The sequence below is a fragment of the Lampetra fluviatilis genome, chromosome 1 (genome assembly GCF_964198595.1).
Source record: "Lampetra fluviatilis chromosome 1, kcLamFluv1.1, whole genome shotgun sequence".
NCBI lineage: Eukaryota > Metazoa > Chordata > Hyperoartia > Petromyzontiformes > Petromyzontidae > Lampetra > Lampetra fluviatilis.
The window spans coordinates 23,654,844-23,680,805 of NC_136275.1; the positions used below are offsets into that span (position 1 = coordinate 23,654,844).

A 25,962-nucleotide genomic window follows, 5' to 3' on the forward strand; every position below is an offset into this window, starting at 1 on the left:
CGTCGTGAATGATCGTGTCCTCCTTGTAGAGCTTGACCAGTTGGCGATGCTCCTCCTCGACCATGTCGACCTTCACAGCTGACCAGAATTTCGTAACATGCACGCGACGCACTGCCAGCACGTCCTTCACGAACACACCAGGACGCATCTTCACGAGCTGAGCGGGCATCACGGGCGCCGCATCCTGGTCGAGAGCTCGATTGGCGTCGTTACGCTCTGCTTTGACATCGTTGAGACCCGCGATCAGCGTCATCGCATATATCGAGATCTCCTTGACGATCCTTGTCTTGTCGACCTCATTGAGACCCTCGTAGCTCTCCTGCGCAAACGATCCCTGGTCCTCAATGTGGGCAATGATCGCGGCAGACGCGATGCGCATCGACTGATCATGATACGACACGTACGCCTCATCATGATTGTTGACGCCATCAACAATCTCAACACTGAACAAAACGGTGAGCGACCCGATAAGCGACTGAATATGCTCCTCCTGCTGCGCGATGAGCAGCGACTGGCTCTGGAGCTGGACGATAGTGACGTTGACGGCGTCGATGGCGGGCGCGAGCGCGTAGGTAAGAACCCACCAATCGGCGGTGGGCAGCTTCGCGGGGTTGTTCTCAGTAGTGTACTCGATCAATGCTCGGCGGTACTGCTTGTAGAACTTAAGCACGTTCCCGAGATTGGCCCATCGGTTAGCCTTCCTGGGGCACTTGACCTTCATCTTGATGATCAGGTTGTTTTGGGCGCGGAGGTACACCGAAAAGTCGTACACGATCTTCACCCAGCTGCCATCGAAGACGCACTCGGCGGATTTCTTGACCACAATATCGATCTGATGAGGCGGACACCAGATTCGAATGACGTCGTTCTCGGCCTCCTTCACAATGAGCGTCACCAGCCCCCCATGATGCCCAGTCATCGAACGACTGGCCGCGGTGAGTACTGCCATCGCCAGCCAGAGAGAAGGCCCACACCGATGGATCGTCGATTATCCTGGCGATCATCTGCAGCCCGACGGCCACCAGAACACGGACTGACTGTGCGACGATGAGGTCGTTCATGCCCTGCAGCTTCGGCGTGTTGGTGCAGATCCTGGCATGATCGATGGCAGCAGCCGTTTGACGGAACGACATGCCGACACCGACGTGGTCCATGGCGAGCTCGAAGCGCATCTCGTTCTTGATTGTTGCCGTGTACGTATACGTCCCCGTCTCGATGTTCACTTTCTTGACGAACAGCTTCATCGCATTGACCTTCTCCTTGGCCTTCTTGGCGGCCTTCTTGGCGATGGCTGCGGCCGCGTCCTCGTCGTCGTTGTCGTCGCCGCTGTCCTCGTCGTCATCGCGAAAGAACAAGTCCCCGATAATTGTCTCAATTATGCTGTTCTGGATCACGTAGTCGATCGACGCGGTCGACAGGTCCATGTAGTTGTGGAGCGTGTTGGTGCGCTTGGCCATGCCGTTGAAGTAGCTCTTCTTCTCATCGGGCGACAGCGTCTGGTAGAGCATCCACGATTCCTTATGCTGCCCTTCAAGATGGTGGCGGTACTGATGCGGCAGGAACGGCTTCGTGAAGTACTTGATGTCAGTGCGGTTCTTGCGCTTGCGGCCCGAGTCGCCCGTCACCTCGACCACATCACGGCCTTGGTGAACACAGAACAAGCAACGACAGGACTGCGCGCCATTGGCCTCCGTCGTGATGAGCTCCATCCCATACTGAAGGGTGTGTGAGGATTGGAACGGCGTCGCCACTTTCTTCCCTCCCATGTTGCTGCAGCTGCAATGCTCGGTATAACGATGCTGCCGCGGATTACGCAACTGCGCACTCCGCGCACTCACTAGTTTGTAGACGCAGCCAGGCTTAGTTTGTAGATATGTGGCGCTATTTATAGCGAATCTACAGTTTTAGGAGGCCTGGATTAGAGGGCCTTGTAAGTTGAGAAATTACTTAGTGGGTTAACCTCAGACTTGTCAACGTGCAGTTCTTCATTAGTCCCTGTTATGTGTGGGTTTTCTCCATGTACTGGTTTACCACCAACAAGTAACAACACAATAAGGCATTGGTTAAACATCACAATGCAGGACCCCATTCACTTCAGACATGAGTCAACAATAACCTCCAGAATGTGAATTCTACTGTATGATGACTCGTATTACATTCTTCTTGAAACGTGTTTTTTTATTTCGTCAAGCAAGTGCTCACTGGGTCAGTTTAAACTATTTGAATAGTTTTAAATTTACAGACCAAAATATTGAGGCTTATTGAGCTCAAATATTACAAGTAAAATAATTATATTTGTGTTTGTAAATGTACAATGCGCATAAAGCCATGACATTTTCAACATTCTTTTGAAGTAACTTCATGACCCGCCCCTACTGGACATTTCCACATGAATTTCCACATGATAAGCCACTTCGTTGAGCTATCATTTGTGGCCAGGTTGCTTCTGAAAGAGAACTAAAAGCTCAGTGGGCATTAGCTGGTTAATAAAAAAAAAAGTTTATATTTAGTTAATATCTTGATTTGAAGCTTTCGTGACTGCAGGAATCCATACTCTGGTTCTTTCGGTAAAGTCACGTAGGTATAAAATAAAATAAAACACGACATTTCGATCACAACAGAAAGCGACCGTCATCAGGTGGAACAGATACAGCAGGAGAACTGCTGACATAGGAGAAAGAGCTGTTGCAACAAGTTTATATAGGATTTTGGTGGGATCAACCAAAGGGTAAGTGGGCGGAGCTAGAGAAGGAATTTGTACGTAAATGTGAGAGATTAGCATGTCAATGTGAGACGGTCCCATCCACCGGAGGTGGCGGGGATCCTCCTGTGGCTGGGCTGCCACACAGATATTTAGCCTGGTGATGTACTCAGAGAGTCGGAAATAACAGCTGACATAGGCAGGTAGGATGGAAACATCACAGTTAAGACTTTACTTGGTTAATAACGTCTTTCCAATGATTGCTCAGTTTGTATCCATCTTCTCGGTTGAAGTTGTGTCTGTGTTGATATATCTGGATGGCTTCATGAACAAATCTCTGATAATAGCCGGTGGGTTTGCAGAGTACCTTCGTCTTGGAAAAATCTATTTCGTGTGAGCTCGCAGCGTTAAAACAATGATCAGCAACGGCAGAGGTATTGGTCCTACCGTGTTTCAGATCTGCCTTGTGTTCATGTTTTGTGATTTGCTTACCTTTTTCTTGGTTCTTTCGGTAAAGTCACGTAGAAGGGAAGTAATAAAATAATAAAAATAAAACATAATAAAATAATTCTCACGACGTTTCGGCCACAACGCAAGCAGCCGTCCTCAGGTGAAGAATGAAACACCACCAAGCTTGGAGCGTATATTTAAGCTGGGTTGGAGGGAGGAAGAAGAGCGCCTTGACAAAATAATTTGCATATCCATCAGAGATTTGTTCACGAAGCCATCCAGAAATACAAACACATATAAAACTTTAATCGAGAAGATGGATTCAGATTGAGCAGTCGTTGGAAGGATGTGATAAACCGCGTTAAGTTTTAACTGCTATGATTTTCACTCACTCACCCGTATGTCCTCCGTCCCCTCCCCCCCTCCCGTGTCTAACTCCTACAGCCAAACTCCTCCTCCCCCCCCCCGTGCCTAGAGAAGCCACAACAGCAGATCATTTTTTCTCACCTGAAGACGGCCGCTTGTGTTGCGACCGAAACGTCGAGTTTTCTTTTATTATTTTTTCTATCTACGTGACTTTACCGAAAGAGCCAGAGAGTATGGATTCCTGCAGTCACGAAAGCTTCAAATCAAGATAGCAGTTGTTGTTTATAGTCCTCACAATGTATACTTTTAAATGGTTTATTTATACTCTTGGGTCTTTCGGTCAAGTCAAGTCACGTAAACAATCACGTCGTGATCTATTATTTTTTTATTTACGTGACTTTACCGAAAAACCGAAGAGTATGAATTCCTGCAGTCACGGAAGCTTTAAATCAATGGTTTATTAATGTTAAAAACAAGTCAGGCAAAAGCCAAACTACGATTGTTTATCAATCGATGTTGTGTGTTGTTCTGCCAGGACATGCGGTGGTGTTTCAGCTTTGCTCTAACCCTCGCCTTCATGCACATGGCCGTGGGCCAGGAGAAATCTGACGGTGACCGTGCTGTGGGTGGCATGCTGGTGTACCCAACTGATGGCAGCCACTGGATGAGCCTACGTGATCTGTCCCTTGCCTTGTCTCGGCGTGGTCACCGAGTGGTCGTGGCATTGCCCGCGACAGGTAATCTAATGGTGGGAGAGACGCCTGGGCTAGACTCGGAAACCTTCCCTGTGCCTTTTTTTGATGGGGAGAAGAAGCAAATTTCAAGAAGATGTTTGCGTGATGTGGTGTTTGCGGAAAAGGGTGACTACAGGATTCCACTTTACACACTTGGAGAGCGTGAATAAGAGGTTTGCCGTAATGTGTGACAGCTTACTCGGCAATGTTGCTGTGATGCAGCGACTTCATGCCCATAACTTCGAGGTTCTTCTCGCTGACCCCATGGATCCATGTGAAGACATTTTTGCTGATGTGTCGTGTCTTGAATAATGGGCGAATAAACTCCTTTGAGGCACACACTGTTTATTGTCTTTCTTCGACACGGTCCCTAACACACAAGGGGTATACGGTCTCCTTACCCGTTAACCTGAGGAGGTACAGCCTTAGGGCTTGGCGGGACCTACACACAAGCCTACCTGCTAACCTAAGGAGGTACAGCCTCTGGACTTGGCGGGAACTACACACAAGTCTACCCGCTTAACCTAGCGTCCTCCGGCTGGGACCTAGGGGAGGCTAACTGACCCACCGCTGGCTCGGTGGGTCCCTGACCTCTGGTCACACAGAGCCGCAGCCTTTAGAAAGGCTGGAAGGCTGGGACCCAGGGTCCTGCCTATCCAGGACCTATTCTCCCCTGACCACTGGGAACACTGAGCCTCAGCCCTCAGAAGTGCTGGAAGGCTTGGTCCAGGGTCCTATCTTCTTTAGCCTGGGCTTTGGTCTTCGTGTGGGGAGAACTGAGCCAGAGCTCTCATCACTCTGGCTTTTATACTGGTTCGTGGCTGGGCTTGTCCAATCCCACGCTACTTTGTGGACCCTTCTGATTGGTTCTTCCCAATCTGTCGTTTTGATCTTCTTTCACCTTATATGACCCTTGGCCGTTTGTCTGGCGGGAATCTGTGATTTTGATCCGCTCTCACCTCTCCCTGACCCCGACTGTTTACCGAGGGAGGCAACGCTGCACCGTAGGTCACCGAATAGTGAGTAGCTATCACCTCTACAGATGCATTGGGGCTCCCTTCAGTATTTCTAATGCGTGGTATTCCTTGTGATATCGACTTAAAAGCTGCCCACTGCCCAGCACCATTGTCGTACGTTCCCCGAAGTACTTCAAGGTTTACAGACCACATGAGTTTCACAGAGCGGGTCACAAACATGTTGACGGGCCTGGAGCAGGATCACCTGTGTATTGACTTCCTTCTGAAACACTTTGATGAGCTGGCCAGGCGCCACCTGGGCTGGGACGTCACAGCCATGGAGCTGCTTAGCAAAGCGTCCATCTGGCTGCACCGGACAGACTTTGTCTTTGACTATCCCCGCCCGACTATGCCTAACATGGTGAACGTCGGAGGTATGACATCCGATGATGTGAGACCTCTTCCATATGTAAAATGTTACTGTCAATGTGCACTCTTTACCTGCATTTGTTCAAACTATGAAGAATTAGAATTATAATGTTCTGATGATATGGATAACATAACTTAAATAATATGGGAACCTCATTTGCCAGTAAAAATATGATAATTGATTCTTTACCCTTCTATCTGGCAACAAAACTGACACCTTTTTACAAGGAGTCATGTTTGAATAGACCGCAATACCTGCAGTCATAATACAAACAAAAGAACATAACTCTGATAATGTGCACTGTCCTTGAAGTTGATTGGTCCACACCCGAGACAGCTTTCCTTAGAGCCTAGTCTCACATGGGTTGGACCAGATGACGCCAAAAGGCGCACAACTCAACGACAATGCACCATCAGAGTATGAGAGCTCGGGGCAAGCATCTACACTATGGGAACCTCATTTGCCAGTAAAAATATGATAATTGATTCTTTACCCTTCTATCTGGCAACAAAACTGACACCTTTTTACAAGGAGTCATGTTTGAATAGACCGCAATACCTGCAGTCATAATACAAACAAAAGAACATAACTCTGATAATGTGCACTGTCCTTGAAGTTGATTGGTCCACACCCGAGACAGCTTTCCTTAGAGCCTAGTCTCACATGGGTTGGACCAGATGACGCCAAAAGGCGCACAACTCAACGACAATGCACCATCAGAGTATGAGAGCTCGGGGCAAGCATCTACACTATGGGAACCTCATTTGCCAGTAAAAATATGATAATTGATTCTTTACCCTTCTATCTGACAACAAAACTGACACCTTTTTACAAGGAGTCATGTTTGAATAGACCGCAATACCTGCAGTCATAATACAAACAAAAGAACATAACTCTGATAATGTGCACTGTCCTTGAAGTTGATTGGTCCACACCCGAGACAGCTTTCCTTAGAGCCTAGTCTCACATGGGTTGGACCAGATGACGCCAAAAGGCGCACAACTCAACGACAATGCACCATCAGAGTATGAGAGCTCGGGGCAAGCATCTACACTATGGGAACCTCATTTGCCAGTAAAAATATGATAATTGATTCTTTACCCTTCTATCTGGCAACAAAACTGACACCTTTTTACAAGGAGTCATGTTTGAATAGACCGCAATACCTGCAGTCATAATACAAACAAAAGAACATAACTCTGATAATGTGCACTGTCCTTGAAGTTGATTGGTCCACACCCGAGACAGCTTTCCTTAGAGCCTAGTCTCACATGGGTTGGACCAGATGACGTCATACTCTGATGGTGCATTGTCGTTGAGTTGTGCGCCTTTTGGCGTCATCTGGTCCAACCCATGTGAGACTAGGCTCTGAGGAAAGCTGTCTCGGGTGTGGACCAATCAACTTCAAGGACAGTGCACATTATCAGAGTTATGTTCTTTTGTTTGTATTATGACTGCAGGTATTGCGGTCTATTCAAACATGACTCCTTGTAAAAAGGTGTCAGTTTTGTTGCCAGATAGAAGGGTAAAGAATCAATTATCATATTTTTACTGGCAAATGAGGTTCCCATAGTGTAGATGCTTGCCCCGAGCTCTCATAATCTGATGGTGCATTGTCGTTGAGTTGTGCGCCTTTTGGCGTCATCTGGTCCAACCCATGTGAGACTAGGCTCTAAGGAAAGCTGTCTCGGGTGTGGATCAATCAACTTCAAGGACAGTGCACATTATCAGAGTTATGTTCTTTTGTTTGTATTATGACTGCAGGTATTGCGGTCTATTCAAACATGACTCCTTGTAAAAAGGTGTCAGTTTTGTTGCCAGATAGAAGGGTAAAGAATCAATTATCATATTTTTACTGGCAAATGAGGTTCCCATAGTGTAGATGCTTGCCCCGAGCTCTCATACTCTGATGGTGCATTGTCGTTGAGTTGTGCGCCTTTTGGCGTCATCTGGTCCAACCCATGTGAGACTAGGCTCTAAGGAAAGCTGTCTCGGGTGTGGACCAATCAACTTCAAGGACAGTGCACATTATCAGAGTTATGTTCTTTTGTTTGTATTATGACTGCAGGTATTGCGGTCTATTCAAACATGACTCCTTGTAAAAAGGTGTCAGTTTTGTTGCCAGATAGAAGGGTAAAGAATCAATTATCATATTTTTACTGGCAAATGAGGTTCCCATAGTGTAGATGCTTGCCCCGAGCTCTCATACTCTGATGGTGCATTGTCGTTGAGTTGTGCGCCTTTTGGCGTCATCTGGTCCAACCCATGTGAGACTAGGCTCTAAGGAAAGCTGTCTCGGGTGTGGACCAATCAACTTCAATGACAGTGCACATTATCAGAGTTATGTTCTTTTGTTTGTATTATGACTGCAGGTATTGCGGTCTATTCAAACATGACTCCTTGTAAAAAGGTGTCAGTTTTGTTGCCAGATAGAAGGGTAAAGAATCAATTATCATATTTTTACTGGCAAATGAGGTTCCCATAGTGTAGATGCTTGCCCCGAGCTCTCATACTCTGATGGTGCATTGTCGTTGAGTTGTGCGCCTTTTGGCGTCATCTGGTCCAACCCATGTGAGACTAGGCTCTAAGGAAAGCTGTCTCGGGTGTGGACCAATCAACTTCAAGGACAGTGCACATTATCAGAGTTATGTTCTTTTGTTTGTATTATGACTGCAGGTATTGCGGTCTATTCAAACATGACTCCTTGTAAAAAGGTGTCAGTTTTGTTGCCAGATAGAAGGGTAAAGAATCAATTATCATATTTTTACTGGCAAATGAGGTTCCCATAGTGTAGATGCTTGCCCCGAGCTCTCATACTCTGATGGTGCATTGTCGTTGAGTTGTGCGCCTTTTGGCGTCATCTGGTCCAACCCATGTGAGACTAGGCTCTAAGGAAAGCTGTCTCGGGTGTGGACCAATCAACTTCAAGGACAGTGCACATTATCAGAGTTATGTTCTTTTGTTTGTATTATGACTGCAGGTATTGCGGTCTATTCAAACATGACTCCTTGTAAAAAGGTGTCAGTTTTGTTGCCAGATAGAAGGGTAAAGAATCAATTATCATATTTTTACTGGCAAATGAGGTTCCCATAGTGTAGATGCTTGCCCCGAGCTCTCATACTCTGATGGTGCATTGTCGTTGAGTTGTGCGTCATCTGGTCCAACCCATGTGAGACTAGGCTCTAAGGAAAGCTGTCTCGGGTGTGGACCAATCAACTTCAAGGACAGTGCACATTATCAGAGTTATGTTCTTTTGTTTGTATTATGACTGCAGGTATTGCGGTCTATTCAAACATGACTCCTTGTAAAAAGGTGTCAGTTTTGTTGCCAGATAGAAGGGTAAAGAATCAATTATCATATTTTTACTGGCAAATGAGGTTCCCATAGTGTAGATGCTTGCCCCGAGCTCTCATACTCTGATGGTGCATTGTCGTTGAGTTGTGCGCCTTTTGGCGTCATCTGGTCCAACCCATGTGAGACTAGGCTCTAAGGAAAGCTGTCTCGGGTGTGGACCAATCAACTTCAAGGACAGTGCACATTATCAGAGTTATGTTCTTTTGTTTGTATTATGACTGCAGGTATTGCGGTCTATTCAAACATGACTCCTTGTAAAAAGGTGTCAGTTTTGTTGCCAGATAGAAGGGTAAAGAATCAATTATCATATTTTTACCGGCAAATGAGGTTCCCATAGTGTAGATGCTTGCCCCGAGCTCTCATACTCTGATGGTGCATTGTGGTTGAGTTGTGCGCCTTTTGGCGTCATCTGGTCCAACCCATGTGAGACTAGGCTCTAAGTAAAGCTGTCTCGGGTGTGGACCAATCAACTTCAAGGACAGTGCACATTATCAGAGTTATGTTCTTTTGTTTGTATTATGACTGCAGGTATTGCGGTCTATTCAAACATGACTCCTTGTAAAAAGGTGTCAGTTTTGTTGCCAGATAGAAGGGTAAAGAATCAATTATCATATTTTTACTGGCAAATGAGGTTCCCATAGTGTAGATGCTTGCCCCGAGCTCTCATACTCTGATGGTGCATTGTCGTTGAGTTGTGCGCCTTTTGGCGTCATCTGGTCCAACCCATGTGAGACTAGGCTCTAAGGAAAGCTGTCTCGGGTGTGGACCAATCAACTTCAAGGACAGTGCACATTATCAGAGTTATGTTCTTTTGTTTGTATTATGACTGCAGGTATTGCGGTCTATTCAAACATGACTCCTTGTAAAAAGGTGTCAGTTTTGTTGCCAGATAGAAGGGTAAAGAATCAATTATCATATTTTTACTGGCAAATGAGGTTCTTATAGTGTAGATGCTTGCCCCGAGCTCTCATACTCTGATGGTGCATTGTCGTTGAGTTGTGCGCCTTTTGGCGTCATCTGGTCCAACCCATGTGAGACTAGGCTCTAAGGAAAGCTGTCTCGGGTGTGGACCAATCAACTTCAAGGACAGTGCACATTATCAGAGTTATGTTCTTTTGTTTGTATTATGACTGCAGGTATTGCGGTCTATTCAAACATGACTCCTTGTAAAAAGGTGTCAGTTTTGTTGCCAGATAGAAGGGTAAAGAATCAATTAACATATTTTTACTGGCAAATGAGGTTCCCATAGTGTAGATGCTTGCCCCGAGCTCTCATACTCTGATGGTGCATTGTCGTTGAGTTGTGCGCCTTTTGGCGTCATCTGGTCCAACCCATGTGAGACTAGGCTCTAAGGAAAGCTGTCTCGGGTGTGGACCAATCAACTTCAAGGACAGTGCACATTATCAGAGTTATGTTCTTTTGTTTGTATTATGACTGCAGGTATTGCGGTCTATTCAAACATGACTCCTTGTAAAAAGGTGTCAGTTTTGTTGCCAGATAGAAGGGTAAAGAATCAATTATCATATTTTTACTGGCAAATGAGGTTCCCATAGTGTAGATGCTTGCCCCGAGCTCTCATACTCTGATGGTGCATTGTCGTTGAGTTGTGCGCCTTTTGGCGTCATCTGGTCCAACCCATGTGAGACTAGGCTCTAAGGAAAGCTGTCTCGGGTGTGGACCAATCAACTTCAAGGACAGTGCACATTATCAGAGTTATGTTCTTTTGTTTGTATTATGACTGCAGGTATTGCGGTCTATTCAAACATGACTCCTTGTAAAAAGGTGTCAGTTTTGTTGCCAGATAGAAGGGTAAAGAATCAATTAACATATTTTTACTGGCAAATGAGGTTCCCATAGTGTAGATGCTTGCCCCGAGCTCTCATACTCTGATGGTGCATTGTGGTTGAGTTGTGCGCCTTTTGGCGTCATCTGGTCCAACCCATGTGAGACTAGGCTCTAAGGAAAGCTGTCTCGGGTGTGGACCAATCAACTTCAAGGACAGTGCACATTATCAGAGTTATGTTCTTTTGTTTGTATTATGACTGCAGGTATTGCGGTCTATTCAAACATGACTCCTTGTAAAAAGGTGTCAGTTTTGTTGCCAGATAGAAGGGTAAAGAATCAATTATCATATTTTTACTGGCAAATGAGGTTCCCATAGTGTAGATGCTTGCCCCGAGCTCTCATACTCTGATGGTGCATTGTCGTTGAGTTGTGCGCCTTTTGGCGTCATCTGGTCCAACCCATGTGAGACTAGGCTCTAAGGAAAGCTGTCTCGGGTGTGGACCAATCAACTTCAAGGACAGTGCACATTATCAGAGTTATGTTCTTTTGTTTGTATTATGACTGCAGGTATTGCGGTCTATTCAAACATGACTCCTTGTAAAAAGGTGTCAGTTTTGTTGCCAGATAGAAGGGTAAAGAATCAATTATCATATTTTTACTGGCAAATGAGGTTCCCATAGTGTAGATGCTTGCCCCGAGCTCTCATACTCTGATGGTGCATTGTCGTTGAGTTGTGCGCCTTTTGGCGTCATCTGGTCCAACCCATGTGAGACTAGGCTCTAAGGAAAGCTGTCTCGGGTGTGGACCAATCAACTTCAAGGACAGTGCACATTATCAGAGTTATGTTCTTTTGTTTGTATTATGACTGCAGGTATTGCGGTCTATTCAAACATGACTCCTTGTAAAAAGGTGTCAGTTTTGTTGCCAGATAGAAGGGTAAAGAATCAATTAACATATTTTTACTGGCAAATGAGGTTCCCATAGTGTAGATGCTTGCCCCGAGCTCTCATACTCTGATGGTGCATTGTCGTTGAGTTGTGCGCCTTTTGGCGTCATCTGGTCCAACCCATGTGAGACTAGGCTCTAAGGAAAGCTGTCTCGGGTGTGGACCAATCAACTTCAAGGACAGTGCACATTATCAGAGTTATGTTCTTTTGTTTGTATTATGACTGCAGGTATTGCGGTCTATTCAAACATGACTCCTTGTAAAAAGGTGTCAGTTTTGTTGCCAGATAGAAGGGTAAAGAATCAATTATCATATTTTTACTGGCAAATGAGGTTCCCATAGTGTAGATGCTTGCCCCGAGCTCTCATACTCTGATGGTGCATTGTCGTTGAGTTGTGCGCCTTTTGGCGTCATCTGGTCCAACCCATGTGAGACTAGGCTCTAAGGAAAGCTGTCTCGGGTGTGGACCAATCAACTTCAAGGACAGTGCACATTATCAGAGTTATGTTCTTTTGTTTGTATTATGACTGCAGGTATTGCGGTCTATTCAAACATGACTCCTTGTAAAAAGGTGTCAGTTTTGTTGCCAGATAGAAGGGTAAAGAATCAATTAACATATTTTTACTGGCAAATGAGGTTCCCATAGTGTAGATGCTTGCCCCGAGCTCTCATACTCTGATGGTGCATTGTGGTTGAGTTGTGCGCCTTTTGGCGTCATCTGGTCCAACCCATGTGAGACTAGGCTCTAAGGAAAGCTGTCTCGGGTGTGGACCAATCAACTTCAAGGACAGTGCACATTATCAGAGTTATGTTCTTTTGTTTGTATTATGACTGCAGGTATTGCGGTCTATTCAAACATGACTCCTTGTAAAAAGGTGTCAGTTTTGTTGCCAGATAGAAGGGTAAAGAATCAATTATCATATTTTTACTGGCAAATGAGGTTCCCATAGTGTAGATGCTTGCCCCGAGCTCTCATACTCTGATGGTGCATTGTCGTTGAGTTGTGCGCCTTTTGGCGTCATCTGGTCCAACCCATGTGAGACTAGGCTCTAAGGAAAGCTGTCTCGGGTGTGGACCAATCAACTTCAAGGACAGTGCACATTATCAGAGTTATGTTCTTTTGTTTGTATTATGACTGCAGGTATTGCGGTCTATTCAAACATGACTCCTTGTAAAAAGGTGTCAGTTTTGTTGCCAGATAGAAGGGTAAAGAATCAATTATCATATTTTTACTGGCAAATGAGGTTCCCATAGTGTAGATGCTTGCCCCGAGCTCTCATACTCTGATGGTGCATTGTCGTTGAGTTGTGCGCCTTTTGGCGTCATCTGGTCCAACCCATGTGAGACTAGGCTCTAAGGAAAGCTGTCTCGGGTGTGGACCAATCAACTTCAAGGACAGTGCACATTATCAGAGTTATGTTCTTTTGTTTGTATTATGACTGCAGGTATTGCGGTCTATTCAAACATGACTCCTTGTAAAAAGGTGTCAGTTTTGTTGCCAGATAGAAGGGTAAAGAATCAATTATAATATTTTTACTGGCAAATGAGGTTCCCATAGTGTAGATGCTTGCCCCGAGCTCTCATACTCTGATGGTGCATTGTCGTTGAGTTGTGCGCCTTTTGGCGTCATCTGGTCCAACCCATGTGAGACTAGGCTCTAAGGAAAGCTGTCTCGGGTGTGGACCAATCAACTTCAAGGACAGTGCACATTATCAGAGTTATGTTCTTTTGTTTGTATTATGACTGCAGGTATTGCGGTCTATTCAAACATGACTCCTTGTAAAAAGGTGTCAGTTTTGTTGCCAGATAGAAGGGTAAAGAATCAATTATCATAACTTAAATAACTTTGGGCACAGCTTGAAGAGTTAATTTTCTGGAGATAAAAAAATACATGGTGAGGGAAAGACTAATATTTAATCAATTCTAGCTCATGCTAGCCAAACTGGGTGTAGCATTTAACTTGTTTTAATTACATTTTACACACTGGAGAATATGATTTGACACCACGATGGCCAATGCAAAACGCCTAATTAATCCATTTGGGCGTGTTTTTATCCTGAGGGATTTGAAGGAGTTTATGCAGAGTTCTGAGGAGCATGGTGTGGTCGTGGTGTCATTTGGATCCATGGTGTCGGCCATTCCTTATAGAATAGCAAACGTTCTTGCAGAGGGCCTGGGCAGAATCTCACAAAAGGTAATAAGGAAATTCCGCATCACATGTGAAGTGGTGATACGTGCTGGCAGGGATGATCGTGAGACAGCGCGTGGTGGGTGGCTACATCACGGTCCGCAGGCGGGTGCCCACATCGTGGTCCGCATAGGCCCTGCCCCCTGGAGCGGAGGGCTATGTAAGGCGATGTGCGGGGGCACTCGGGGAGTTGGTAACCGGCGAAGACAGAAGACAGAGGAAGAGATAGGCCCTGGGACCCCTCGCCCCGCTGCCCTTGTAAGGGCCGGGGCTCTGTGAGGCTCAGAGGCGAGGCCTTGGGATTCACGGCCCGACGCCCTTGTAAGGGCCGGGCTGTGTAACTCAATGGTCGAGACCCGTGGCCTGGCAAGGCGGGTCTGATAGCTCCCCGTGGGGAGAGCGTAGCCGGAGAGCCTGAGTGCAAGGCAGAGTTAGGCACGCGTACCCTACGGGAGAGACTGAGTGCGTGGCCGAGCCGGGTGCGCGTAGGGGTCTGATAGCTCCCCGTGGGGAGAGTGTAGCCGGAGAGCCTGAGTGCAAGGCAGAGTTAGGTACGCGTACCCCACGGGAGAGACGGAGTGCGTGGCCGAGTCAGGCACGCATAACATAGGCGTTATCTCGGTTGTGCCTGTTACTGTGCAACCATTGGGAATAAACGAGTGCTGCCCCATCAACTCGTCTCCCGCCATTATTGAAGATATTACAACTGGCGTCAGAAGTGAAACTGTCTTCAAGTCATGGATACCAGGAAGACTCATCGGACTCACGAGCGTGACTGGGAGGACGACCACGACGAATCGGGACAGCGAGCATCGGGAGGAGAGGAAGAGGAGATGCCGACGCCACAGAACCTTTCAGGGACGCCCGACGCTCTGCTGGGGTCAGACACCGGACTCCAGGACGCGCACTCTCGACTGGCGGAGCTGCTACTCGCTGCAGCATTCATTTTGGCGGAGATCACCGCGTCGGGAGGAGGAAGGACGACGATGGGCGTCGAAAAGAGTCGCGTGGGAGATTCCCGCCAAAATGCGCTTCGCGCCACTGACTTTGAAAATGGCGCCATTTTTACGGAGCGCCCGTCAAGTGGCGGGAATCGCGAGCAACACGTTACCGGGGACCTCCACTCTCCGCCGCTCACGTCATCGGCATGCGCCACAGGCCACCATGAACCACCCATGGTAGGGGCCGCCATTTCCCACACCGACGGCGCAGCGCGGGAAAATCACCTGTCGGAAGACGACATGGTTTTTCAACAGCGACTTCCCGCGTTGATGGCCTTCAAAGCTGAGGGGGGTGACTGGGGCGCCTTCCAGCGGAGATTCCTCACCCATCAAGAAATGTCGGGGTGGTCCGACGCTACGGCGCTACGGGCACTGCCTGCAATGCTGGACGACGACGCGCTCGCGGCCTTCAGGTCCGCCCCGAGATCGGGCCGCTCCACACTCAAGGCCGCGCTGGGCCTTATGGCCAAGGTGTATGGACCACCCTCGGCCTGCCGCCACCAATTCTACGGGCGACGAAAGGGGGACACGGAGACAACGCTCGCCTACCGCACAGCGCTGCTTGCTCTCGCGGACGCCGCCTTCCCTCGCATGGACGAGGAGGGGCAGGATGCCATGGTGATGGAACAGCTGCTGGCGTTAGCTCAGGACCTGGGGGTCCCCATCAACACGGCGGACGAGGTGGACATTTGTTCGTTGCGGGTTGCAACGAGCATCCAGGCACATGAGGTCCTGAAACGGAAGCAGGCGGTCGTCTGCGCTTCTGCCGCGGTCTCAACTCCTGCCCCGGTGGACACCGACCCCCAAGTCATCCGGCCTCGGGAGGAGGTATTCGCTACAGCGCGACCGGGGGATTGGAGGTCGGGGGGTCGTTCGCCTCTGCGATCGACCCGCAAGCTGGAGCAACCGAAACCTGCGACGTCCCTCATCACGTGCTACAACTGCGGCCTTCGTGGCCACGTGGCGTCCGGGTGCCGCGCTCCGCGTCAGCGCGCCGCGGGACCTCGGCTGGACGACGACCAAGGCCCAAAGTCGTCCCAACTACCCCCGGCAAGTCGCGGCACTACACATGCTCGGTCCACATACACGTCACACATGGGCCGCCGCTTCGCGGCGGAGGAGGTGCGCATGGGGGCCGGGGATTCAGTTCGGTAAGGGGGGTTCGTACGGGGGCCGGGAGCGATCAAATGGTCCGAGTTGGGCCACAGGATGGTGGCTGCGTCGGCCGGGTCATCTGTGGTTACGGGATTTATAGACGGTATTGAAATCAGGGTGCTGGTGGACACGGGTGCGTCGGCGACTATCATTTCTGATCTTATTTACAACATTCTCCCCGTCCAATGTTGGCCCCTGCTCCCGGTAGACGTGCCATGTTATGCGGCGAATGGGGGCTCGTTGGGCATTGTCGGCCAGATTCGGGCGAGCATTTGTATAGGGGATATTAAATTGGCGGGACCTGTTTTGGTCTCTTCTTCCCTGGCGGTTCCATGTCTGTTGGGCACAGACTTTTTGGCTAAAATGCCGATTAAAATTCTCGTTGACCAGGGTTGTATCGAGCTGCCATCGGGTCGCCGTATTTCTTTTTTGTCTAACCCTACTAAACTGCGCACGGCTTGTGTGACGGTCCAAGCGCTGGCGACCCATACGGTGCACGTACCCCCGGGTTCGCAGATGTTGGTACCCCTCCGGTTGCGTAAGCCATTGGGTGGGAAGACTGCGAGGCAGGGCGTGCTGTTGGGTCCGTCGAACAGAGCTGTTGGGGGTCTGGACTTGGCGGTGGCTCAGACGTTGGTACGGGTTGACAGGGACCCTTTCGTCATGGTTTTGAATGCGGGGTCGCGGCCGGCCGTGATTCCACAGGGCACCGTGCTTGCTCACGCGGCACCGGTCCCTGTGGAAGAGCGGCTCATTGCGCACGTTGATCCCGTTCCGGCGCAGAGATTTCAATTGGGGGAGGACCAACAGTGGTTGGACTCGCTATGTGCGAGCTCCAGTAACTTGTCGGGTGTGCAATTGGGGGCGCTGCGCGCCCTGCTGATTGAATTCTCGGACGTGTTCAGCAAGCACAAATATGATATTGGGTGCACGGACCTGTTACGCCACCACATTGAAACGGGTGACGCGGCCCCGGTTCGGCAGAATCCCTTCCGGTTAAGCCCAACCGAGAAGGAACACGTTCAATCGGCCGTCAATGACATGCTGACCGCCGACATCATTTCGCCCTCATCCAGTCCATGGGGAGCACCCATCGTGCTTGTTAAAAAACAAGACGGGTCCTTGCGATTTTGTGTAGATTTCCGCCGCCTCAATAAGATCTCCGTGGCTGACGCGTATCCGCTCCCCAGAATGGATGAATCTCTAGATGCATTAGCGGGGGCGCATTATTTTTCTACGCTAGACCTAATGTCGGGATTCTGGCAATTGCCGCTCGATGAGGAGTCGAAACCTAAGACCGCATTCCGGACCCCAGTAGGCCTGTTTCAGTTTAATCGCTTGCCCATGGGACTCCATTCTGCTCCCGCGACGTTTCAGCGCCTTATGGAATTGGTTTTGTCGGGTCTCCAATGGGATACCTGCTTAATTTACCTTGACGACGTCATCGTTTTCAGTAGAACTTTCGAGGAACACCTCCAATGCTTAAGGGGAGTGTTCCTGAGGATGCGATCGGCTAAGTTAAAGTTTAAACCGGCTAAATGCCACCTACTTCGGGAATCCGTACGGTACTTGGGGCACATTGTCGGCCGTTCAGGGATCTCCACCGATCCCGCGAAGACAAACTGCGTCAGTTCATGGCCAACGTCCACGTCGGTTACTGAGGTCCGCAGTTTCATTTGGGTTTGCTTCCTACTACCGTCGGTTCGTTGAGCACTTCGCCACCATAGCCAAACCCCTGCATGCTCTGACAGCTAAAGGGGTCAGGTTTCGCTGGGGGCCGGAGGAGGAGGCCGGGTTCTGCTCCCTTTGGGACGCCTTGGTGGGTGCCCCGCCCTTGTGTTACCCTGATTTTACGAAACCCTTCCTGCTGGATACGGATGCCAGTAACACAGGCATTGGGGGGGTGCTCTCACAGGTGATGGGGGGAGTCGAACGGGTGGTCGCCTACGGTAGCAGGGTTTTGTCACCAGCGGAACAGCGCTACTGTGTGACCCGTCGCGAGTTGCTGGCTATAGTTTTTTTTGTACAGCAATTCAGACCGTATCTCTACGGCCGTCATTTTACGGTCCGTACGGACCACGCGGCGCTTCATTACGCATTGCGGGTCGCCCAACCCTCGTGCCAATTATCACGGTGGTTGGAGGTCCTCCAGGACTACCAATTTACGACCACTTACTGTAAGGGGTTGCGCCACACCAACGCGGATGCCCTGTCGCGGTTGTCGCCTCGTTCCGAATGTGCGTGTTTTCTGGGGTCGGCGCGCTGTAAGCCAGATGTCGCTGTCCCCGGGGGTGAGTTGGTCGCGGCCGCAAATGCACCGCGGGTCGACGTTCCCGCTACTCCTTCGGGCGGGGACTCGCTACTTTTCGTTGTCTCTCGTTGAGTGGGGCCAACTCCAGATGGCTGACAGCTCCCTACTTGCGTTGCGTCGTAGGGCAGGGGGTCCCGAGGAAGGTCAGAAGGGAGCCGGCTCCTGGGTGCTTAAACAGGGCCTGCTCATGAGATGGGACAGTATGTCCCGGCGACACGCGCTTGTTGTGCCTTCCGCTATGCGGGGCAGAGTTGTTCTGGCCACACACGAACGCCTCTTGCATCTGGGAGTTAACAAAACGCTCGCTCTGCTCCAGCGGGACTATTATTGGCCGGGGATGGGGAGCGATGTGGTCAACATACTAAAGGGGTGTGTAGGGTGCGCTCAACGGAAACCACCGCCCGTTGCGGCTAATCCACCGCTACAGTCCATTCAGGTCTCGCGCACGAACGAGCTCGTTGCGCTGGATATCTTGGGGCCTTTTCCGGTGACGCCTAGGGGTAACAAGTACCTGCTGGTTGGTGTGGAATACTTCACTCGATGGCCCATGGCATGACCGCTTGCCAACCAGTCGGCAGCGGCCATGGCGGATGCCTTTGTCCAGGGCTATGTCTTGGACAAGGGTGCTCCCGAACGCTTGCTGACCGACCAGGGAAATAATTTTTTGAGCATTTTGCTGCATGAGGTGTGCGACCTTTTGGGTACAAAAAAAGTGCGTACCTCCCCGTACCACCCACAGACTGATGGGACGGTGGAGCGACTCCACAGAACGATTACTTCCATGTTGTGCCAACAGGTATGCGAGGCACAGGTTGACTGGGACTTGCAGGTCCCTGGTGTCCTCGCCGCGTACAGGATAGCCCCCCATGCGGCTATGGGGTTTTCCCCATTTTATCTGATGTACGGTCGGGAGGCCGATCCGCCCATGGAGGCCCAGCTGGGGATTCCCGAGCCGCGGCCTAGATCTAAGTTGGCCGACCATATTAAATTTAACATAGCGAAACTGGCCGAGGCACGGGAGGCTGCAAGGCTGAATTCGAGGTCTCGCCAAATCGCTAACGAGTGGTTGCGTGCACTAAAGGTGTACGTGCACGAATGGAAACCGGGTGATAGGGCCTGGTTGCACTGCCTGCATGCACCGTTGGCTACATCCCCTAAACTACTGAGGCCATGGCGGGGACCCGTGGAAGTCGTGCGGGTTGCACGACCCCAGTGTGTTCAGATAAAATGGGGAAAGCACCGTTGGAACGTTCACCCCTCCCGGCTGAAACCATTCTCGGCACCATATGGCCTTCCTTTATGTCATGATGACCAAGCATGTGATGTGGCCATCGACTCGGGGAAGGAAATGTCTCCGCCTGATCCTCACATGTCTCCGCCTGATCCGCTCCCAGGTGTCTCGGAACTGACGGCTGCCGACCGTCGGCGACCGGATCCCCAAGGCACGTGCGGTTCTTCCAAGCCTGCCCCGTGCCTTCCTGGGCTGCCGGAGCCACCGGACGGTCAACCACGGCCCGTCCCGTACGATGGACCAGCCAGGCGGACTCGCGCTAGGTCGCGCCACTTTTCCTGACTGAAAAAAGGGGGGGGGTGCGGGACGGTTCCGCCGTATCATCTCGTCACAGCGTTCCCCGTCCGTCCGACCGCTCTAATGTTTCATTCAAGGGGCGAGCGGGGGGGGGGGGGGGGGGGGACCAGGGGATCGAGGGGACGCTGGACACGTCATTCTTGTAAATACTTTATTCGGTTTGTTCGTCGGTATGTACATATGTTCGTTATTATTACTGTTTAATGTTCGGGGTTATTGCGGTTGTGTTGTGTTAGTGTTACGGGGCGCACATGGGGAGTGGGTTTTTTTTTTTGCAGCCGGGTCGGCTGCGAGCTATGTGGGAGGGGGTGATGTAGTGGTGATACGTGCTGGCAGGGAGGATCGTGAGACAGCGCGTGGTGGGTGGCTACATCACGGTCCGCAGGTGGGTGCCCACATCGCGGTCCGCATAGGCCCCGCCCCCTGGAGCGGAGGGCTATGTAAGGCGATGCGCGGGGGCACTCGGGGAGTTGGTAACCGGTGAAGACAGAAGACGGAGGAAGAGATAGGCCCTGGGACCCCTAGCCCCGCTGCCCTTGTAAGGGCCGGGGCTCTGTGAGGCTCAGAGGCGAGGCCTTGGGATTCATGGCCCGACGCCCTTGTAAAGGCCGGGCTGTGTAACTCAGTGGTCACGACCCGTGGCCTGGCAAGGCGGGTCTGATAGCTCCCCGTGGGGAGAGCGTAGCCGGAGAGCCTGAGTGCAAGGCAGAGTTAGGCACGCGTACCCTACGGGAGAGACTGAGTGCGTGGCCGAGCCGGGTGCGCGTAGGGGTCTGATAGCTCCCCGTGGGGAGAGCGAAGCCAGAGAGCCTGAGCTCAAGGCAGAGTTAGGCACGCGTACCCCACGGGAGAGACGGAGTGTGTGGCCGAGTCAGGCACGCGTAACATAGGCGTTATCTCAGTTGTGCCTGTTACTGTGCAACCATTGTGAATAAACGAGTGCTGCCCCGTCAACTCGTGTCCCGCCATTATTGAAGATATTACACATGTACAGTAGATGTCTGAAGTAATATGTGGTCCTATCCCGTGGCTTCCAAACATATGAATCCAACTCCACTTTGACAAAATACATGTTGCATGATTGCACAAGGTATAACCATTCCCTTGATGATACCTTGTGCAATCTATATTGAAAAGTTATTTTTGTTCGAACTGCTTTTTGTGTTTAGTGTGTTGTCCTTCCCCCACACAACCGATCAGTACGGGTGGCTACGTACGGTTGCAAAAGAAGTTCAACCTCCATACATATGTCAGTAATTAGTTTTACTGATGGCTGCTGGAAGATGGTGGCATAAATGTCTCTCTCAGGATCTGGAAAATAAATATAACCGTTTCTATGACATATTGTATAAAAGGAGTTGATGCAGAACATGAGCGAAATCCCAAGGGGGCCTTCAGCCACGTGCAGTGGTCACCCACGCGTTCTGTTCGACACAACGCTTAGGAAAAAAATACAATTTGATGCAACTCGGTGGCTCAGAGGTCAGAAGAAGCATTGCCTCAAATAATGTATAACTCAATCCTGAAACAATTGCTTTATTGCCTTAATTATAATGCAATTCAGATAATAATTTATGTTGAGCTGTGTAATATGTAACCTATGGTGCAAACCAGTCTACACATTAATATTTCCTGAGTTACTTTTAAAGTTAACTTTTTTAATGCGTTTTTATCTGTTATACTATGTTTGGCTCTTAGTTTGATACGCAGCATTTGCATCTGGGGGACATTGGCTAGTCTTACCAGCCAGCCACACACATTATTAATACGCAAGATTGTCAGATATAACCGTCTGCTGGCCAGATCCCGTATGGGTATTGTTTGCTGACATTCCATCGAGGTGAAAGATGCAGAGTAGTCCACCAGAGTGTTTACAGAGAATTGCAATATATCTATGATTTTAAAAAAATCTACCTTCTCACCCATCGTCTTTCCTTGCTCTTGCAGCAATGGAACAAGCTCAACCGGTATGCAATGCTTTTTAAACACATGCACAATGAATATAGTTAGGTCCGTTTATGAAATGGAACGTAGTTGGGTCAATTGGGCGAGTACACGGAAAGACTAAAGTTTCCTAATCATTATCATGATCACCACGATCCATGGGCAGATAGTCCGTAGGTGTTATATACTGCATATTTCGATAACTTCCTACCCATTAGCAATATTCATAAACAATGTGTATATTCTGTGTTACCATGTAAGTTGAATCCATGGAATAAGCTCCTGTGACGTTACAACTAGTGTCTCGTTTATTGGTGAATATTCTGTCGATTAATTTGTGCTTTACTCCAAAGGTTATATGGCGCTATGAAGGACCAACTCTCGAAAATCTCTCAAACAATACTAAAGTGATGTCATGGTTACCACAGAGGGGCCTCTTAGGTGCGTGCTGCAATATCTGTATTCAGCTTTTGTTTAATCGCATCCGTCAGTGTCGGCTCCGATTGCCAAGGTCCACAGCCAACATGCGTCAGCACTTCCTCTGACCACTGCACATGCTCACGTGCTATTCCCCATTCTGAGATGTGTCTACTCCTTGATGTCATCCCACCATGTTCATCTTAACATTTCTCTTGCCCTTTTGCCTGAGATTTTCCCAAGAAGAAGGGAGCCATAGGGCTCCCGGTGAGCCTCGCATTAATTGTCCACAGTATGCCACTTTCTTTGACTAAATCCAACAACATAATTTGGCATCACCGTTATTGTTAACACTTCTTTGTTCATCGTTTCTAGTCCTACATCCTGTTGCCAATGTCCTTCTATGAAACGCCACATTTCAAAACGTGTCTTTCCTCCGAACGGTACCCTTTCAAGTGTCCAACTCTCGCATCCATACGGTCCTATCGACCACACGGAGCACTTGAGGCATTGAGGCCAAGCGTTCATGCTCAGTTCTCAATCGGTAAGCAGGGTCGGCTGTTGAAGGCTGCCTTTTCCATTTGCATTATCTTAATACAGATAGGAACAACAGGTTCCACACTGCCTACCATGGATTATTTGTCTGTCTGTCGTGCATATTTGTCTGTCGTGCACGAATGCGCTGTCCAACCAAGTTCCTACCTGCCCACTCCGAAGGAACGTATTATTCTCTTTTAGTACCAACGTCCACATTCCGGAAATGTTCTGCATGCAGTTACCTCAGATTTCCAATAGAGATCGCAATACATCTATCATAACAATATGCATGCTGCATACTCTATTTTCAACCTTTTGCATTTATTTTGGTTAAGTTTAATTCATTACATTTTATTTGAGCTTTTGCTTTTCAGGGAGTTTTTTTCTCTTTAGAATAAAGTATTACTATTTTTAGTTCCACTTGCAGTTGTTGAGGTTCTTTTATTTTTGGACAGCCTCAGTAAGAAATATACAGTAGTATAAGCTATAGGAATTCCCTGGCCATGTCAAAGCACGAGACGGTTACTCCTCCGTGTAGCTATAGCTCAGAGCATCCAACTCTAACGTCAAGTGTGGTTACAGCTCCGAATTACACTTAAGCTCACATGCCATCACAAACTCAGAAAAACGGGCTTGTATAACATCTAAAATCATGATTTTTGACCAAAGCCACTATATGTTCCAGTTCCAAAGTTATGTAACACGCACAAAATAAATGAACGAAGCGTTCAAAGAAGCATCCGAATATGTGTTGTATGTTTAACTTCTTTCGCACCGTACATCGGCAACCGTGCTACTCGAAGGTTGTCCCTGTCTGGCTGTGATGGTGCCGGTGGACGGCAGCCCACGCTAAGACTCGTGTATTCGTGACGCACGGGGGATAGCACGGCATCTACGAGGCCATCTGCTATGGCGTCCCCATGCTCGGCCTGCCACTCTTCGGAGACCAGTTCGAAAACATGGCCCGCATGCAAAGCAAGGGTGCAGCACTGGTGCTCAACATTCACTCCCTCGACGCTGGCTCTCTCGCCTCGTCCATCTCTACAATCGTCACCCACAAGAGGTACGGTGGTGGGTCGGTGCGTCTCAAGCGATTGGCTGATAATATCGCACCGGTGGGAGCTTGTGTAGAAAAGGTGTGCAGTCCCATCGCACTCTGCCATTCCACGCTCTTATATTTTTTAAACGTGTTTCGAAGTTTGCATTGTTGTATACAAATAGTGTCAATGACAGATATGATGTTGGCTAAATATAAGGGTTTAAACTTGGAATAAATTATGCAATTTTTGTTGCTATAAAATGTATCACCAGCCACGTGAACAGGTGATTCAAAGCATGCACCAAAACTGTCACGTGCAACAAGTGTCCATAAACGTACATTTTGTTTAACCTGTGGCAGCGAACCACTCTCTTAGTGTGACAGCAGTTTCTGGGTGGATCTTTACGGTCATGCGAATTGGATGATACTGCAGCCTTTGCCGTGTCTGAATTTCTTAGCAGCTACAAGTAGAAGGCGTCACTTCTCTCGCGTTTGCACCACGACGAGCCGCAGAAGCCCATGGACAGGGCAGTGTTCTGGGTGGAGTTTGTGATGCGGCACGGTGCGGAGCACCTGCGAGTGGCGGCTCACCTGCGAGTGGCGGCTCACCACCTCACCTGGTACCAGGAGGCCGGCTTTGATGTGGCGGCGTTTCTGCTGGCAGCCATAGTCCTGGTGACAAGCGTGTTGACTGCGCTCATCACGATCTGCTGTCGCTGGCTCTGTAGGGCCAAACACCGTAACGCCACTGTAAGCAAGGAAATGGCAGCCTCTAAAAAACACAAGTAATTGTTATGTTTTAACCGATTTTTCAAACAGCCACGCATGCTTAAATCGGACAGTGGGGGCAGCCTTTCCCCCCCTCTCCAACCATTATATAAACGGAGTGGAAGCTCCTGCAATCTCTCATTTACTTGATACAGCTGTCGTGGCTGTGACGGTTCCACCTGAAGACGGAAGCTTGTATTGCCTCCGAAACGTCGTTATTTGTATTTTATTTTTATTAATTTTAATGTTATACCTACGTGACTTTACCGAAAACACCTAAGAATATGAATCCTTGCAGTCACGAAAGCTTCAAATCTAGAATAAATGATGATTTGTTGATTACAATTTAAGGTTGTGATTTGATTTTTTCTTTAAAAGAAAGTTATGCAAAACTTACGACGATTTGTATAAAGTAAATTGAGTGGTGGCAAAGCATAATACCATTGGCCCTGTTAATGAGGTGATAACATTGCCCCGATCAGACATGGTCACACCAGAACAATAACGGTGGACCCTTTCATGAAGGTTAAGCAGACAATAGTCTCCTTCGTATATCTGTCACTCCACCAAAAAATAGAGGAAAAAGTATTGTCTTGAATGAGACATTGTCTGCTTATATATTTTGTTACTTTAATTCCCCACACCAACGTGAATGATTGTTTTGTGTCTTCAATAAAGGGGCCATCACAGTCAATGCCGTTACTCGATTGTGCACGTGAGAACACGATCCTTGCACCTTAGATCATCGTGACCTCGCACCTTTGATTTATGTCACACATAGGAACAAACGTGGAGCAACAATTGGAGGATTTAAAAAAATGCATGCAAATCAAACCTTCCCATTACATTTTATACACTAAAGAAGGCATTGGGGCCCAGAAAACTAGTGGGAGTATCCAAGTCACAGTCTACTATACTCCAAGCCTTAAATGTTTGTTGCGAGGAAATCGATCCTATGCAATTGGAAGGACCGTGAACCCCCCTCGTGGAAACACCGGACCCGCTCACTGTATGCCCTGATCGCAATGGAGCACCGCAGTTACAAATTCAAAGGGAAGGCACGGGAATTCGAGGCGGTATGGGGCCATCATTTCTCAACAACCCCGTCTAGCACAAGCTACTGAATTGTACCATGGTGTAAACATGAATGGAGAAGGAATGGCTAGGAAGTGGGGTGGGCTCTAGGTTTCAGTACATCTTACGTGAGTGAGAGCTGATCTCGTCAAGGAGCATAAACCATCACGCGAACTCCGGTCACACTTGCAGAGGCTTTTGGTTAGCCATCAAACAAA

General features: G+C 48.8%; 1 pseudogene; it reads left to right on the forward strand.

Moving 5' to 3' along the window:
- The first annotated feature begins 4,055 nt into the window (after positions 1–4,055).
- LOC144934229 (UDP-glucuronosyltransferase 1A5-like) lies at positions 4,056–24,691 on the forward strand (annotated as a pseudogene).
- Positions 24,692–25,962: the final 1,271 nt, after the last annotated feature.